This window comes from Mus musculus, chromosome 9, assembly GCF_000001635.26.
Source record: "Mus musculus strain C57BL/6J chromosome 9, GRCm38.p6 C57BL/6J".
Taxonomy (NCBI): domain Eukaryota; kingdom Metazoa; phylum Chordata; class Mammalia; order Rodentia; family Muridae; genus Mus; species Mus musculus.
In genome coordinates, this window is record NC_000075.6 from 113457205 (window position 1) to 113472617 (window position 15413).

A 15413-nucleotide genomic window follows, 5' to 3' on the forward strand; every position below is an offset into this window, starting at 1 on the left:
GACCCTGGCCACTCCCACTTCCCAGGAGCTTTCCCAGGCCCTGTTTCACAGGTGCCACAGTTAACTCTAAACGCCTTCTGACATAATGTCCATTAAGTCCAGAGCCAAGTGAACTTCTTCCCTCACTCTCCTGTCAAGTCCCAACCCTTAAGGACATCTCTCTACTGGGTAACATCTCGGATATTATAACGCAGCTATAGCACGAGTCCTGAATACCTGTTCTTTGTGCGAGTTCATGAAATGTTTCCCAGTGAGAGCCTGGGAGAAGAATGGAATTCAAAGCCCATCTGCAAATGGAAAATCAAGCATTCAACCATAATATCAATGCTAGGTCACGACAGGCTGAGTCACTAAGTCGCTGAATAGATACATCCAGTGTAGACGAAAGCACACTTCTGACACATTTATAGCTGAGATTTACAACTACTGAAATTGAGACGCTCAGAGGCAAGAGTCTCAGGACTGCTCTCAGCCCAGCCCTGCCCGGGCCTCGGCTCAGCCAGAAAGCTTCTCCAGGAGACTCCAGGGAAGGGAGTTTGTCTAGACAGTGGAAGCAGTTTGTGTACTAAATACTAAGGAAACTTGGATGACGTTTCAATGGACATAAGGGTTCATCTTTTAAAGTTTGAGTACTAATTCTAGTTTGAGAGAAGACGATGAGCCAACTTGTCAGTGAGGCAAGACTCTTGCCATCTTCTGGACCTGCACGGCATTGAGAAGACTCGATCAGAAGAAGGCAACTCCACACCAATGAGAGCTGTTCTGCACTCCCCTCGGGTGAAGGTGGGTCCCCAGATTAGACAATGGCCCATCCACTTTTATTCACCTGACCTCATCCCCAAAACTACTCTACCTTCTCTCAGGATAATGAACCACTAACTTGTCTTTGGCTGACATACATAAACTATATGAGCCCAAAGTGTGCTGGCTTAAAGATACATGGACAAGAGGTCAGCCCAAGCAAACCACGGGTGGAAAGATACTCAGGGATGCCGAAGCATGCAAATGATGAGGCTTGGAACCTCTGGCTCCATCAAAAGCCTCTGCCCACTCCCAGTCATATGATTGCCGTGGATTCGGTGGGGCTAAAAGAATGTAGAATTCACATTTAAAACTGCAGCAGACTAGTATCGTGCTCGCCAAACCCTGTTCAGTTGGTATTATTGTGAGCCTGACTGTGAGCAGCTCACAACCTTGGTCCATTGTGTTTCCGAGAACAAGCTGCCTGCCTGGGTCCTTTCTTTCCTCTTCCACCTTGGTCAAAAAAAAAAAAAAAAAAGAAAAAAAAAAGGTCACATCTGCTAAAGGAGGACATTGGTACCTCTTCTCCTTATTTGTGAGTCATGAGTCATAAGAGGAAAATCTTTCAAATCATGACCTGCCTGTAGAATCAAAATTTTCTGGCCGATTCTGGAAAGTACCAAACCAAACAAAGGCTAAATAGGCTTTTCTCGGAAACATCCTTTTTCCAACAAAAGCAAAATGGGAGATGGGAGGAACAGCTAAGAAATGTAAATGACTCAACCCCTCAAGCCAAAGACAATTCAGACACACAGGCCCTTTGTCACCCCCAATTAACTCTAAATTACTTCTCATCTCCACTTCACTTTCTCCTCAGGGATATGGGCTTCTTTTGTTCAAGGTTTGGGAGATGAAGGGTGAGTATCCACACAGTAGTCAGCTGTGAAGGAAAAATAAAAGACCGCTGTTCCATCATCTGCAAACACCCTCCTCCATATCTCTCCTCTCTCTGCAGAGTCTCAGACACACAACTGACTCCTCTGCAGGGCTGGGGACTATTAATTCTTTGCTCTGGACGAGGGACCAGGATGCTCATCCCCACTGAGCATGAACAATGGGCCAAGCTGCGTTCTCATACCTTGCACCTGTGCTCCTGCTGTGGATCCGAGTTCCAGGCACACCCGCTGAAGTTTCCAGGTTCTTGAGTCCCAGCGGGGAGGACACATGCTTTAAAATCATCTTTTATCCAGGAAGGGAACACTCTCTTGAGAACAGGAGTGGGCTAGTGAGCTGGGGAAGAGCCCAGATACACTCAAAATCGCTGACCCAGGAAGCTCTTGACCATTCGTAGACCACCTACCTTCTCTTGCTTTTTACAAGCATGCTCTGCATGTTACATACAGCCCAGCTAAGGAAGGGTTTCCAGTCTTTGTCTGCCACCTGACTTCTGTCATATGTTAATTTTGACATTAGGGTCCCTTTCTCCAGCCTGACTCCCCTTCTACACCCCCACCTGCTAAATCCCAAAGCAACACTAATATAAAAGACTCACACCCCTTTCACAGAGGAGAAAGCTGCACCATAGGGGTTAAGCTCATAGTAGCAGGTTGAGTGTCTAGACTGGATGTGGCTGGACTACAAATCTCTCTCTTCCTGGATGACTTAAACTCACCTTGCACTTTCCTAAAATTCACTTAAACTCTCAGTTGGAGCTATTAATGCTTGCCATTTTCCAGGACTGGAACAATCTCGTCTGCACTCCCTCCACCCCAAACCTGGTTCTGTGGTGCCTCTGATAGAAAATGCCAGCAAAGCTCTCTGTTCCTTGAAGGGAAGTTTCAATAAACACAAGTTATTAACCTTCATAGCACCCAGAATTCTGAATGAAGAAGTTATAAAAATTATCATAAGGTCCTGCTGGGGTTTGATAATGAAGAGGCGCTGTACTGCCTCTTCAAACACCCCCTTTTCTTTCAGATCACAAAGGTGAACCACCTCCAGCTAGAACTCGCTTTTATTCCAGTCCTGGCCACACAGCTTCTCTCTTTTGATACAAGGAAAGGTCAAGTGCCTCTTTCCAGGGCCTTCACAGTGTGTTGCATGGAGGTTCTGAGCAGCAGGTGCTGAGGCTGGGCACAGCCTGCCTCCCTGTCCTCTGGCTGACTCCTCCCCCGAATGCAGCTGAGAAGAAGCTATGAGAAGGCTGATAGAAGTAAAGATGCTGAGAAGACCAGACACAGGCACTTAGTGCTCAAGGAGGTGTCAAGGGCCTGCTTTCGTCCATGCAAGCCACAGGGCAAAGCGGGAACTAAGCTTCTATGCCTCTCCTCTCATGAGTGTTCAGCAGGAGGAGGGAGACAAGAGAAAAGGGATCTAAGAGGAGTGTCTTGCCTGCTCTGTGGAATCTAGATCATTCTCATGCTGAGCTGGTTACTTCTATAACAGTCCAGCCAACAGAACAACTTTTAAGGGAGAACTATATTTCCACTCACAGTTTCAGAGGCCTCCATCCATGGTGGCATGGCCCCATGTAGTACTTCTTAGATGAGGCCAGCCAAAAGTCAGGAAATGTGGCAGTCCATCTAGGTGAGAGAAGACAGGCCAGGAAAGAGAGGGCTAAGAAAAAGGAAGACAAATACTTTCTTACCATAAATGAACTTTAAGGAAAACATCTGCCATGGTCTGGTCATGGCAGACCATTGTAGGAACTTGGTGGTGACACTGCCAGAGAGTGGTGTACATCCTGGCTGCAAGGGCTTACTTCCTCAGCATTGGCCCTCCCTCATTCTCTTCTCCATTCTCCTAATGGAATCCTTAGAACCTTGTGCTACCTACACTGTGACTCATCCAAGGATAAGCAGATCCCCCTCTATGCCATCACTATCCGCAAGGGTTTCTCAATCTAAGGCCTGGACTCCTAGAAAAATTCTTCTACATGAAATCCCAAGTCACTGACTGACCCCTGGTAAAACACCAATTCAGCAGTTGGACTAATGCGTCTTCTCCAGTCTTCTCCATGCCCGCAAGTGTACCTCAAGATCCAGCTCCTAGAAAAGAAACCCCACTTTTCTATGCCTCCAATCAAGGAAGCCTTTGCATATTAAGAGAAATGTCCTGCAGATGGGAACATGCAGCAGGGAAGCACCTTGATTAAAGCAACTCGTTCTGCTAAGTCTTGAATCTGCTCCCAGGATACAGGGCAGTTAGTGCAGTGCAGAGGCGTCAGGCAGTGCGCATTGTCTTACTTAATTGGAAAGCCCCTACCGAGCCTAGAACTGTTCACTTAGACAGACAGATCCAGAAAAAGATGGGGAGTAGAAGCCATCAGAGATGTTCTGGAGGCCAGTGGGTCCTACATTCTTCTGCTTAATAAAAACATACTGAGCCTGTTTCCAGGAGAAACCTGGAGCTCTAAGCTGCAACAGGGTCTAACAATTCATCATGCAGACATTTATCCAGAGGGCCAAAAGACACATCTCTGCTTATCCAACTTGGGTGCTTTTGTGGCAGGGAGGAGAGAATGAAGAAATGGAGGGAATCTTAGCAATTTGGCACAAGGTTTTCCTCGCCTCTCCTTCAAGTAATATCCGTTTAAATTGGACTGAACTGGAAGTGTCCAATAGGCAAAGATGAAAGGGGGTGATAAAAAGGGAGGCAGCTAAGGAGAGATAGCGGCTTATCCCCTCTCCTTAGCAAAGTCACATCACAAAATTAAGACCACCACATTAGCTTGTTGCATAGTGATTCCCTGTGAACTGAAATAGTCCAAACTGTGGGAAGCTCAATGTGATTCATGAAATAGATGAAACTTAGAAGACTTAGGAAATAAACAAAACTCACAAGTCTCAGGAAGTTCCTAAAATTTACAAGTCTCACAAAGCCCCTCCCTAAGGTTATAAACAGTATGAAGTGCTGGGAGATGAGACTCTGGCAAGCCAAGCTATCTTCAAGATGTTTGAATCTCTCTCTCTCTCTCTCTCTCTCTCTCTCTCTCTCTCTCTCTCTCTCTGTGTGTGTGTGTGTGTGTGTGTGTGTGTGTGTGTGTGTGACTTATTTCCCATTCTAGGGTGAGTCTTTTAGTATGTGTCTGCCTTTGAGTCTTCTACCAGTAAATTCACTGCTCCACTAAGCTAGACTTGCATGAAATGTTTTCTTTGTTCTGGCATCAGTGCCCTGCCTGGGATGAACAAGCATTTGCTCACATCTTCAACAACTCTCCAGTTGCAACCCTCATGTCTACCTGACTTTCTTATTCATCATTGAGACAAAGATTTAAATTTTCTTAATTCCACATTGTCACCATCCTATATGCTTCTATACCACCCTTGACATTTTCTCTGTTCCCTCCCCTAGCCCCACCTTATGCACAGGAGGCCTAAATGATGGATCCCATCTCATTGCAGACACAAGTGTTTGTTCCAGGCCATAGTGTTATGTCTGATTCTTCTGAAAATGAAAAATGTCCTGTGGCTATGGGTTCAGAGTAGGTGTGGTGTGCACATGGGTAGGCTCATCCATGCCCTATGCGTGTGGTGGGTTAAAGGTGTTTCATTTACAGTAATTCAATTATGAGAAAGCTGGGAACCTGCTTGGTTCCTTGCATCCCTCCTCTGACTCTTTGGCAGAAATCTCTCTCTGTGCAAGGAATGTGGGAGGGGACCTACTGGCATTTAGCTTCCACAAAGGCCTTTGCTCCTGCACAGTATATAGTGAAGGCATGAAGCTTGGGCTCATACCTGGGCCATGGGTTGGTTGCCATGGAAATGTCTGCAGTCACAAATAAGGCAGTATTATGTTCTCTCAGCAGGACCAGGGGAGAGCTAGAAGCTGGGGGCTGGGGGGAGGGAGTGAAGGGAGGCAGAAAGGAAAGGAGGGGAGGGAGAAGAGAGAGGGTGAGTCAGGGAAGGAAAGAGGGAGAGAGAGAAAGAAAATGAATTTCTATCAATAGTGACCCCAAAGGGTAACACAAAAGAGGCAATTTCACACAGTGAAGCAAAAGGGGGGAGAAGGGGATTGTTTGCTTTGAAAAGGTTTTACTTGCAGAGAACCGGTGAGGGAAACCAACTGCATTTGGGCTTTTGCACCCTCCCTCCACTGCCTTGTGTCTCCTCTCCCATTGAGCAGTGATGAAAAAGCCTAATGAGGAAGGATACAGATATGGGGTACAGTGCAGTTGGGAGGCCACAGAGGTGAGAGCCCTGCTCTGAGCCTGAGCAGGCAACTTAGAGCCTCTCAGTCCCTAGCTATTTTGCAAGTTTCCTTTGAAAATTTCTTCCTCTCTAAAAAGGCATAAAACGGTGAGCACAGACAGCTTGCTGATAGAGCAGTGGACTTTTAAAAGTCATAAACCCTCCAGAATCTCGAGGCACCCTTATTAAGACGTCCTCTCAAGCCGAATGCCTGCCGGTAGAAGGAAAACAGCTTCACTGTCTTCCTGAGGTCGCCTTTTCATTCCAAGCTTCATTGGTTTGCTCACTGTAGACAAGAGTCTAGGAATCAAGACCCAGATTCATACCATCTCAGCAAATAAAAAGCAGGAAGTTTACTTTAACTAAGCTATGAGCCTTTATATGGAGTAAGAAATGCTCAAGTTCTTCCCATTCCAAGGGTGTGTATATAATGTCTGAACAACACATAAAGTTTCATGCAGTATTCTACACTCTCAAGATAATCAGACTCAAAATTATGAGTCTCACACACTTCCTCCAACTACTGGAATGTGTGTATGTGTGTGCATGTGTGGGGGTGGATGTGTGGTGTGTGTGCATATACGTGAATTGTGGTGTGTGTGTATGCATATGTGTGTATGTGTGTGCATGTGCAAGTATGGTGAGTGTGCATGTGCATGTGTGTATATGTGTGTGTGCGTGTATGTACATGTGCAGCATGTGGTATGTGTATGTGTGTGCATCTGAGGTGCGCATGCATGTGTGATGAGTGGTTGTGTAGTGTGTGTGTATGTGTGTATGCATGTGCATGTATGGGCACATGTGGAGACCAGAGGTGATTGTCAGATGTCATCCTTCAAAAGTCATCCAGGATCTCTCCTGGAACTGGATGCTCACCAATTAGGCTATAATAATTTGTCAGCAAACCACAGAGATTCACCTGTCTCCATCTCCCTGAAGCTGGGATTACAAGCATGCACTACCATTGTACCTGGCTTTTTCTGGGGGGCGGGGGTGTGCTATGAATTGAACGCAGGTCTTCACATTTGCACAACAAGCACTTTGACAGCAGACTCCTCCCACCCTTTGACCACTACAACTTTTATAGTGACCACATCACTAGCTCAGCCTTAGCCAAGTGTCTAGTAGCATCCTGTGCAATGTGAATTGGAAAGCATTACCAGTCTTTTTTTGTTGGTTTTTTTGTTTTTGTTTTGTTTTGGTTTGTTTTGTTTTGTTTTGTTTTGGTTTGGTTTGGTTTTGGTTTTTCGAGACAGGGTTTCTCTGTATAGCCCTGGCTGTCCTGGAACTCACTTTGTAGACGAGGATGGCCTCGAACTCAGAAATCCACCTGCCTCTGCCTCCCGAGTGCTGGGATTAAAGGCTTGTGCCACCATGCCCGGCTTAGCATTACCAGTCTTAACAGCCCTACATCCATGCTGTCCCCTTAGTACCCTATGTGCACACTGTCCTCTTTTGTCCTACAAAGACATATCCACTGAACACAAAGGTGTTAGTGCATGCTAGCCTGACTTCTCAGTAGGAATGCACTTTCAACCACAACATAGTCTCAATAAAACATGTTCAGGGGAAGATACCATTTCCCCTTAGGGCACAGAGCTGCTCTATCCTGGGCATGAGCCTCAGCCAGGAGCAGGCTTGTACTCCCTCACAGTGGTATCAGACAGAAGCTTGAAGTCTTTCGAAGCAGATGGGGACGTGAAGTTTTTTGCTTGTTTCCCGGATGATTCCTTTATATGGTTCAATTGTTCCAAATGCTCATGGTCCTGACCACAGTCCCTACTTTTCTTCCTCCCCATGGAGTACGGCTTGGAGAGAGGAGCCTTGAGCTAACTGAGGAGGCCAGTGGTTGAGTCTAGTCAGCAACTCAGGCAGCTGTCCGCCTGAGATCCCCACAGGTCCCCACAGAGTAGAGGAAGGAGAAAGAGACTTTGATCCTGACCAAAGCTGATAGTATCTGATTAATCAGAAGTAAAAAAAAAAGTGACATTTATTATGATTTGGACATAAGATGTCCCCTACACACTCAGGTCTTTTAAACTCCTGGACCACTTGGCTGTTGGAATTGTTTAAGGGCTGTTATAGAGGAAGACAATAAAAAGGAAAAGTTGGTAGAGACCAACACCTTCCCAAACCTAACTTACAACATTAACCTATATCCCTGCAGACCTCCATAAACTTCAAATAGAACTTTAAAAATTGAGGTTACACATATTATCATTGTTTACTATTATTATTGTATTCAAACCAATGATTCCAAAGATAAACTTTGAAAATATAACTATAAAATCTAAATTTGATTAAGTTCTGAAAACATAAAACTATCATACAAGAATTTTACATACATCAAAAACTGTCTTTCAAAAAAAGTAAAATAAAAATGAATACATATAGGACCAGCAAGATGAGTCAGCTGGTAAAGTCCCTTGTCACCAAACCCAGTGACCTATTTTCAAATCCTACATGATGGGGGAAAAGAAAGTACCTATCCTCTGAGCTGCACATGTACACTGTAGTACACATGCCTACACATACATATACATACACATACATACATACATACACACACACACATACATACACACACATACATACACACACACACATACATACATACACACACACACATACATACATACATACATACATATATACATACACACACAAACATACACACATTCAAACACATACACAAATGTATACACATATGCATGCAGACGTGCACACACACATAAATAAGCATACGCTGAAATCATTAACACATTTCATTTTAAAAGAAAAAGAAGGAAGTCCACTGCTGACAGATTTGCTCTACATGAAATATCACATGGAGATTGACAGTAAATCATACCAGACAATGAACCAGAATTCACAGGAAGCATAAAAACCATCAGACGCAGCTACATGTGTGGGTAAATACAAAAGACTCTAACTATTACCTTCTCTTTTCTCTCTGAATGGCCTTAAAGAAACAGAACGTATAAGACAATAAACAGATTGCTGATATCACAGTGTAGCAATACTACCCAAAAAATGAGGAAAGAGAAATCAGATCTCAGCGAGGCAATTTCCAAAACCGATAATGATGTCGGTTATTAAGCTAAGAAAGACTGTAATAAATAAGAATGGACGCAGCACTTAGAGAACTCGCTAAAAATTGTCTCAACCACTGTAGAGAGAGAGACAGATCAGTAAATGGATGCACTTAATGTTCACTAAGCAACGAAGGCCGCAGAGGGGGACACAGGAAGACAGGATATATGTGAAGGACAACAGCAAAATGCAAGCACGAGTCTACGCCTTCTGTGCCAAGAAGACATTAAATGTTCAAACGTGAAGACTTCAAGTACCACAATAAAGACTGAGACTGAAGCTGGTGAGATGCTCAGAAGATAAAGTCACTTGCCACCAGCCTAGGGACCTGAGTTCAATCCCTGAGTCACCCACATGGTAGAAGTAATGAATTAATTTCCAAACATTGTCCTCTGACTTCCACACACATGTGATGTCACATGCATATGAACACACAATCAATAAATCAGTCAATCAATCAATATATGGAAAATGCCGATTAATATTAGTCCTGCTGTTCACAAGACTACTGTAGAATCTCAGCAGCTTGAATAGAAGGGGTGGAAAAATAAACAGCATGGAGGAAGTTGCCATGGCGAGCTGGGTGAGTATCTTTTAAAAAGCAGATTAGAGAAAATTACCCAAATCAAAAAGGGGCATCTGCAAATGATAAAGGGGTTAAAGGTTAGGGACATATAGCCAGGACAAGTGTGTCCACATCTGACAAAACAGCTCTAAAATACAGAAAGCCAGGACTAACAGAGATAAATAGATGATTTAAACACCACACATTACTCACACCCTAAGCAGTAGACTCAGATAACAAATGAATATAGGAAGCCTGGACAACACTATCAACAAATTTGACCTGACAATCACAGGGCATGGAGTCCAAGGACAAGAGAATATACACACTTTTCAAGAACATGGTTATTCTCTAACCTAGAACAGAAGGTAAGGCATAACAAAGCAAAGCCACAAACCGTGCCTCTCTAACGTTTAAGCAGGCTAAGGAGATGCGCAAGTGGTAGAGACTTAGCAGGATCCCAGAACCCACATAAAGCAGCATGATAGTATACCTCTGAAACCCCAGCTCACCTGCAGCCAGATGGGAGGAGGCAAGAGAAGCATCAGGGCCAGCGAGCCTGATGGTGAACGAGAAACCCAACCCCATGTAAGGAGGAAGGCAAGGACTAATACCCACGGTTGTCCTCTGACCTCCACCTGCAGACCATGGCATGTACTTGTGCACATGTGCATACATACACACAAATGTATGCATATACATGCACACAAACACATATACACACATATGTATATGCACACACACACATACACACACAAAAACATACACATACATACATACTCACACATATGCAAACATACGCATACACACACATGAGAGTTTAGAAGTTTTTAACTGAAAGACTAAAATTAAGAGTAATTTTGAATTTAACAGGATTATGTTAGAAATCAAAGAGAGAAAACTCAAATATTTGGAAATTTGATCATCTATTTTTAAATACTAGGTGAATCAAAGAGAAAATCAAAAAAGGAGACTAGAAGATAATTTGAGCTGGATGAAAATGAAAGTGCCATTGATCAGGGTCATGGGCTATAACAGTGCCTCCTCTATCAGTACATCTGCCTCCCCCAATAGAACACCTGCCTCTTCCATCAGAACCCCTGCCTCCTCCATCAGAACACCTGCCTCCTCCAACAGAACACCTGCCTCCTCCTCTGATCACCTGCATCAGAGAAGAAATGATACCAAGGTCCAACAGAATTCTGTGTGCCTTGGAAAAGGAGAACAGCTTAAACCAGAGCACCAAGGAGATAGGAGGTAAAACTGGTATGAAAACTTGATGAAGCAGAAAACAAAAAAGCAATAGGGAAATCAAACAGAAGTTGATTCTCTAAAATGATCAATACATTGACCAACATTTTAATTAAGATAAGCAAGAAGAAAGATGAGACAATTTCTCAAAACCAGAAAGGAAAGGGGTGGCACACGCTAGGTGACCTGGGAAGATAAGTCAAGTAGAATATCTATTTCTTTACGTTGTTGTTTGGTTGCTATGGATTGAACCCAAGGCTTTGCCTGTACTAGGCAATAAATCTGTGACTGAATTTCAGCCCCAGCCTCATTCATTCATTACTCATTCACTTATATACAAACACATAAACAAAGATAGATAGATAGATAGATAGATAGATAGATAGATAGATAGATAGATAGATAGATAGATAGATAGACAGACTCACCAAGTTACTCAGGCTAGTCTTAAACTCTGAACCCCAGCAAAGCCTTGATTGTGAAATCCTCCTGCCTCAACTTCCTAAATAGCTCAGATTATAGAGCTGTTAATCACTAGGCCTGGTTAGTTATGAGACAGCATTTTGAATAATTTTTTGCCAACAATCTGGATGAAATGAACAGATTCTTAGAAAGACTCAAATTGCCAAAACTTAGAAGGAAACAGAAAATCCAAACGAGCCTATTACTAGTCAAAAAAGAAAGTTGAATTTGTAACTGGAAGGATCTCACCACAAGAACTCCAGATGGCCCTGCTTTTGAGCTCTGTCAAACGTTTAATGATGAGATAATACCAAGTCTTTAAAAATTCCTTCAGAAAATAACAGAGAGGGAAGCATAGCAAACACTTGTTATGAGACTCTTCCTGGAATACCAAAGTGTACAAGGACTCCACAAGAAAATGGCAGACCGGTAGCCTCATTGATACAGTCACAAAAATTCTTAACTGAATTAGCAACCTCTAAATCCAGCAACACAAGAATATGCAAAACAAACAAACAAACAAACAAACAAACAAGCCCTCAAGTCACTACCATTTAATAACAGCCAGTCTCTATCAGTGGTGCACACAGAGTAAAGAGGCCACACTCCACCAGGATATTTGCACTCATATTTTATTGGAGCACCATTCACAATAACCAAGATATGGAATCAGTGAACAACCAGGTAAAGAAAGGATGGTGCATATATGTGTATATAAAGAGAATGAACAAAGACACACATAGTAGAGAAAGGCACGGAAGGCAGATGTAAACTCAAATCCTCTTTTGCAACCCAGAAGTCATTATTCAGTATGAACTTTGACACATTTGGAGGAGCACGACATGCAAGGCAGATGAGAGTGAAGATGACTATGGTGCAGATAATGAAGCTTGTCTTCAACATGAGGTTGGGAGTTAAAAACACCTGTCTATTGTGAATGGATGCTTCCTTCAATGTGCATTGTGTATCCAATACACAGATCCCAGTCTTCTGTGCATGATAGGAGTGAGTGGTCTCACTCTGAGGAGACATTTGGAATGTCAATAAGTATGAGCCAGATGAGTGAGTGGACTCATTCTGAGGATGCATCTGGAAGATCAGTAAGTAAGAGGCAGATCAGCCTTAAAATGGTTTCCAGAGGACATTGTTGGAAGAAATCTGATGCCAAAGATCTCTTTTAGGGAACCTTGAAGTTGTTATGAGTATGTCTGCCCTTAATGTAAATAGAGTTAAAATAATGATGGGCTGATGGCACAACTGGATTAAGCATCAATTCTTTAAGAAAAGGCTACCTTAAGAAACCTCAGATTCAGAGACTATGATGGACAGCAAAGGAATCACACATAAAATACTTAAAAATTATTTTACTCATTTTAATCTATTTGTATTTTATTTACCCAAATAAATAAAAATAATGGAGTCCAATAACTTGAGACACATAGTTCAAATCATGTGACATGAAATGAACCAAGCACAGAATACATCTAGTGCATGTTCTGCCTCACCCAAGAAAGTTGGGAAACAGTAAAATATTCACAGAAGAGATGAAAGTATTCATTATTAGAGACTTGGAAGGCATAAGAAAGGAGAGAGAAAACAGAAAAAGGTTAGACTGAATATCAAGATTTTACTACATGGAGAAATAGTTGTAGTGTTTACAATATTGTTGAATAATATTCATCTATAGCAGTTTATGACCTATGTCTAAGTAAGTAGATAACAAGCAACTCCAGTTCCCAAACACACAGAAGTAATAATTATTAGAGGAAATGGAAATGCTAATTGCTAGGGCTGGAGAAATGGCTCAGCAGCTGCTGCTCTCGCAAAAGACCTGGATTTGGTTCCCAACAACATAGCAGCTCACAACCATCCAGTTGCAGAGGATCCCAGGCCTTGTTTGGCCTCCATAGGCACCAGGCAGACACATCGTACACACAAACCTACAAGTAGAAAAAGAAAGAGTCATTAATGTTTCATATTTGTATTCACACATCAAATAATTATGGTGTACCAAATAAACATGTTCAGATATCAGTAACCCATTTTTAAAACATCTTGAAGAGAAGTAGGATTCCGGATTCTTAGCAGGATCAGGAGGTGGAGACTGTTCAGTTATCTTTCACTGCAGAGCCAGGGAGTAGAATGAGGGACAGCTTACACAGAAGAAGATGAAGCATTCCTAATAATAGATTATATGTAACCTGGCAACGTGTTTATAGAGGGGTCTTCAAAAAAAAAAAAAAAAGAATGAGTTTCGGGGAGAGAAAACGAAAGAAATGGAATGTGTTCTGCTCCCAAATGCCCTTCATGTGAATTTCCAGTGCAGGTGCATGAGGCAGCAAGACGAAGAAAAGAAGGTGCAGTGCAGACAGGGACATGACAAAGTCTCAGAACGTTTATCATAGAGAATCCAAAGAGTGAGAAAGCAAAGTGAAAATTATAAACTAAGATAGAGGATTGATGGATGACAGACAGAAGTCAGACAGTGACTCATTACTTATTAGTTTGTTTTCCTGTCACTATGATAAAGTGCCATGGCCAAAATAGCTTAAGGAAGAATGGGTTTATGTAGGCTTACAGTTGGATGATAGACATCTATGGATGATAGATAGAAGAAGTCAGACAGTGACTCATTACTTATTAGGGTTTTTTCCCTGTCTCTATGATAAAATACCATGGCCAAAACAGGTTAAGGAAGGATGAGTTTATATAGGCTTATAGTTCCAGGGGGCTGGAGCCCGTCATGGAGAGTAAGGTATTGGTAACAGAAGTAGGAGGCAGAGAGTAAGAACAGGAAGTGGAGCAAGGCTATATAAATCCTCAAAGCCCACCCCAAGTGACTTCCTCCAGCAAAACTCCTCCTCCTAAAGGATCCATAACATCCCCCAAACAGTGTCACCAGCTGGAAACCAAGAGCCTATGGGGACATTTCTCATTCAAACCTCCACAGACAGACAGATAGATGAGAAGGAGGCAGATAAGCTATAGATAGGAAATTTGCCTTCAAAACATTGAATAACTCACTCATTTCCTTCCTAACTGACCTTAGAATCATATAATTATTTCCAAGGGTAATTTCTAAATGCTTAATCCAATTTGTCCAATTATGGACTATGTGCCTGTGATGAGTAAGCTATCACCAAGTAACCTGATAGGAACCTTTATTTGAAATTTAATTTCCAGTTTCAAGTGAAATAGAATGGGGCATGACTTGTTACAGGTTTCAGGGTGATGTGAAGAATGCTTTTAGAGAGTTTTATCATTGATGAACCTACAGACTTAGCATCAAAATTAAAATGAGACTGATTCTTTCTACATAAGTATGTCAGCCTGTTTTTTTTTTCAACTATTTTTATTCTTATTTTTTTTAAACTCTAGATCTGGTTTCTTTCTCTTAAAAACTTAAGTGCAAGCTGGCGAAGCCCGGATACGCCTACATAAGCTTCCCTTGGAATGTGCGAAAGGATCGAGCAGATTGTGAAATAACCTTGGGTGTGCCAAACACGTGAGGCTGTTTGCTTCTCCCTTCCATACAACTCCCAAGACTTTGCTCAAAACAGAATTTCACTGGGGGAAGGGGAGATGACAAATGAGAACTTCAGGATAGTAAGTCCTCATCTACTTACTAACATTGAATAATTCTGATGCTTTCTGTCAACTAGAATAGAAAAGTTTCAATGTCTTCGTAGTGTGATTTAAAAAAAAAAATTCTTGGTTAAGAAGAGAAGTCTATTCATGTGCATTAGAAGCATTATGATCATAAAAGGATATCTTTATGATCACAAAAGGATACCCAGATAGTCCTGTAAGGCCAAGGCTGTGTTCATATCAGCTGATTCTGAGTCTCCCCTCAGAGAGTTACAGTAGAGACTGGCTGTCTGGACCAGCATCTTCTTCTGCTTATCTTCTTACTGCATCTCTGCCCCTCTAGAACAGGAGATGTCCCTACAAAGCCATTCCTACCAGGAGCTGCATCCTACTAGATCCCCAGTCATCCTTTCAGAGAATCCCCTTGCTAGAAGGACACCTGGACCATGTGTCCTATGGCCCCCACACTAAGGACAACTTCCTCTTGAAAACTACAACTACTGGCAGATCAACTATGGTAATGA

At 42.6% G+C, this 15413-nt stretch overlaps 1 long non-coding RNA gene across 1 annotated transcript; it reads right to left on the reverse strand.

Annotated features, from left to right (window-relative positions):
* Positions 1-1610: 1610 nt before the first annotated feature.
* On the reverse strand, positions 1611-11388 carry Gm36540. The gene is made up of 5 exons (XR_379908.4): positions 11268-11388; positions 5478-5575; positions 3234-3323; positions 1880-2031; positions 1611-1681 (listed from the first exon to the last, which is right to left on the reverse strand). It is a non-coding gene; the product is annotated as a predicted gene, 36540 (long non-coding RNA).
* Between the last annotated feature and the right edge of the window lie 4025 nt (positions 11389-15413).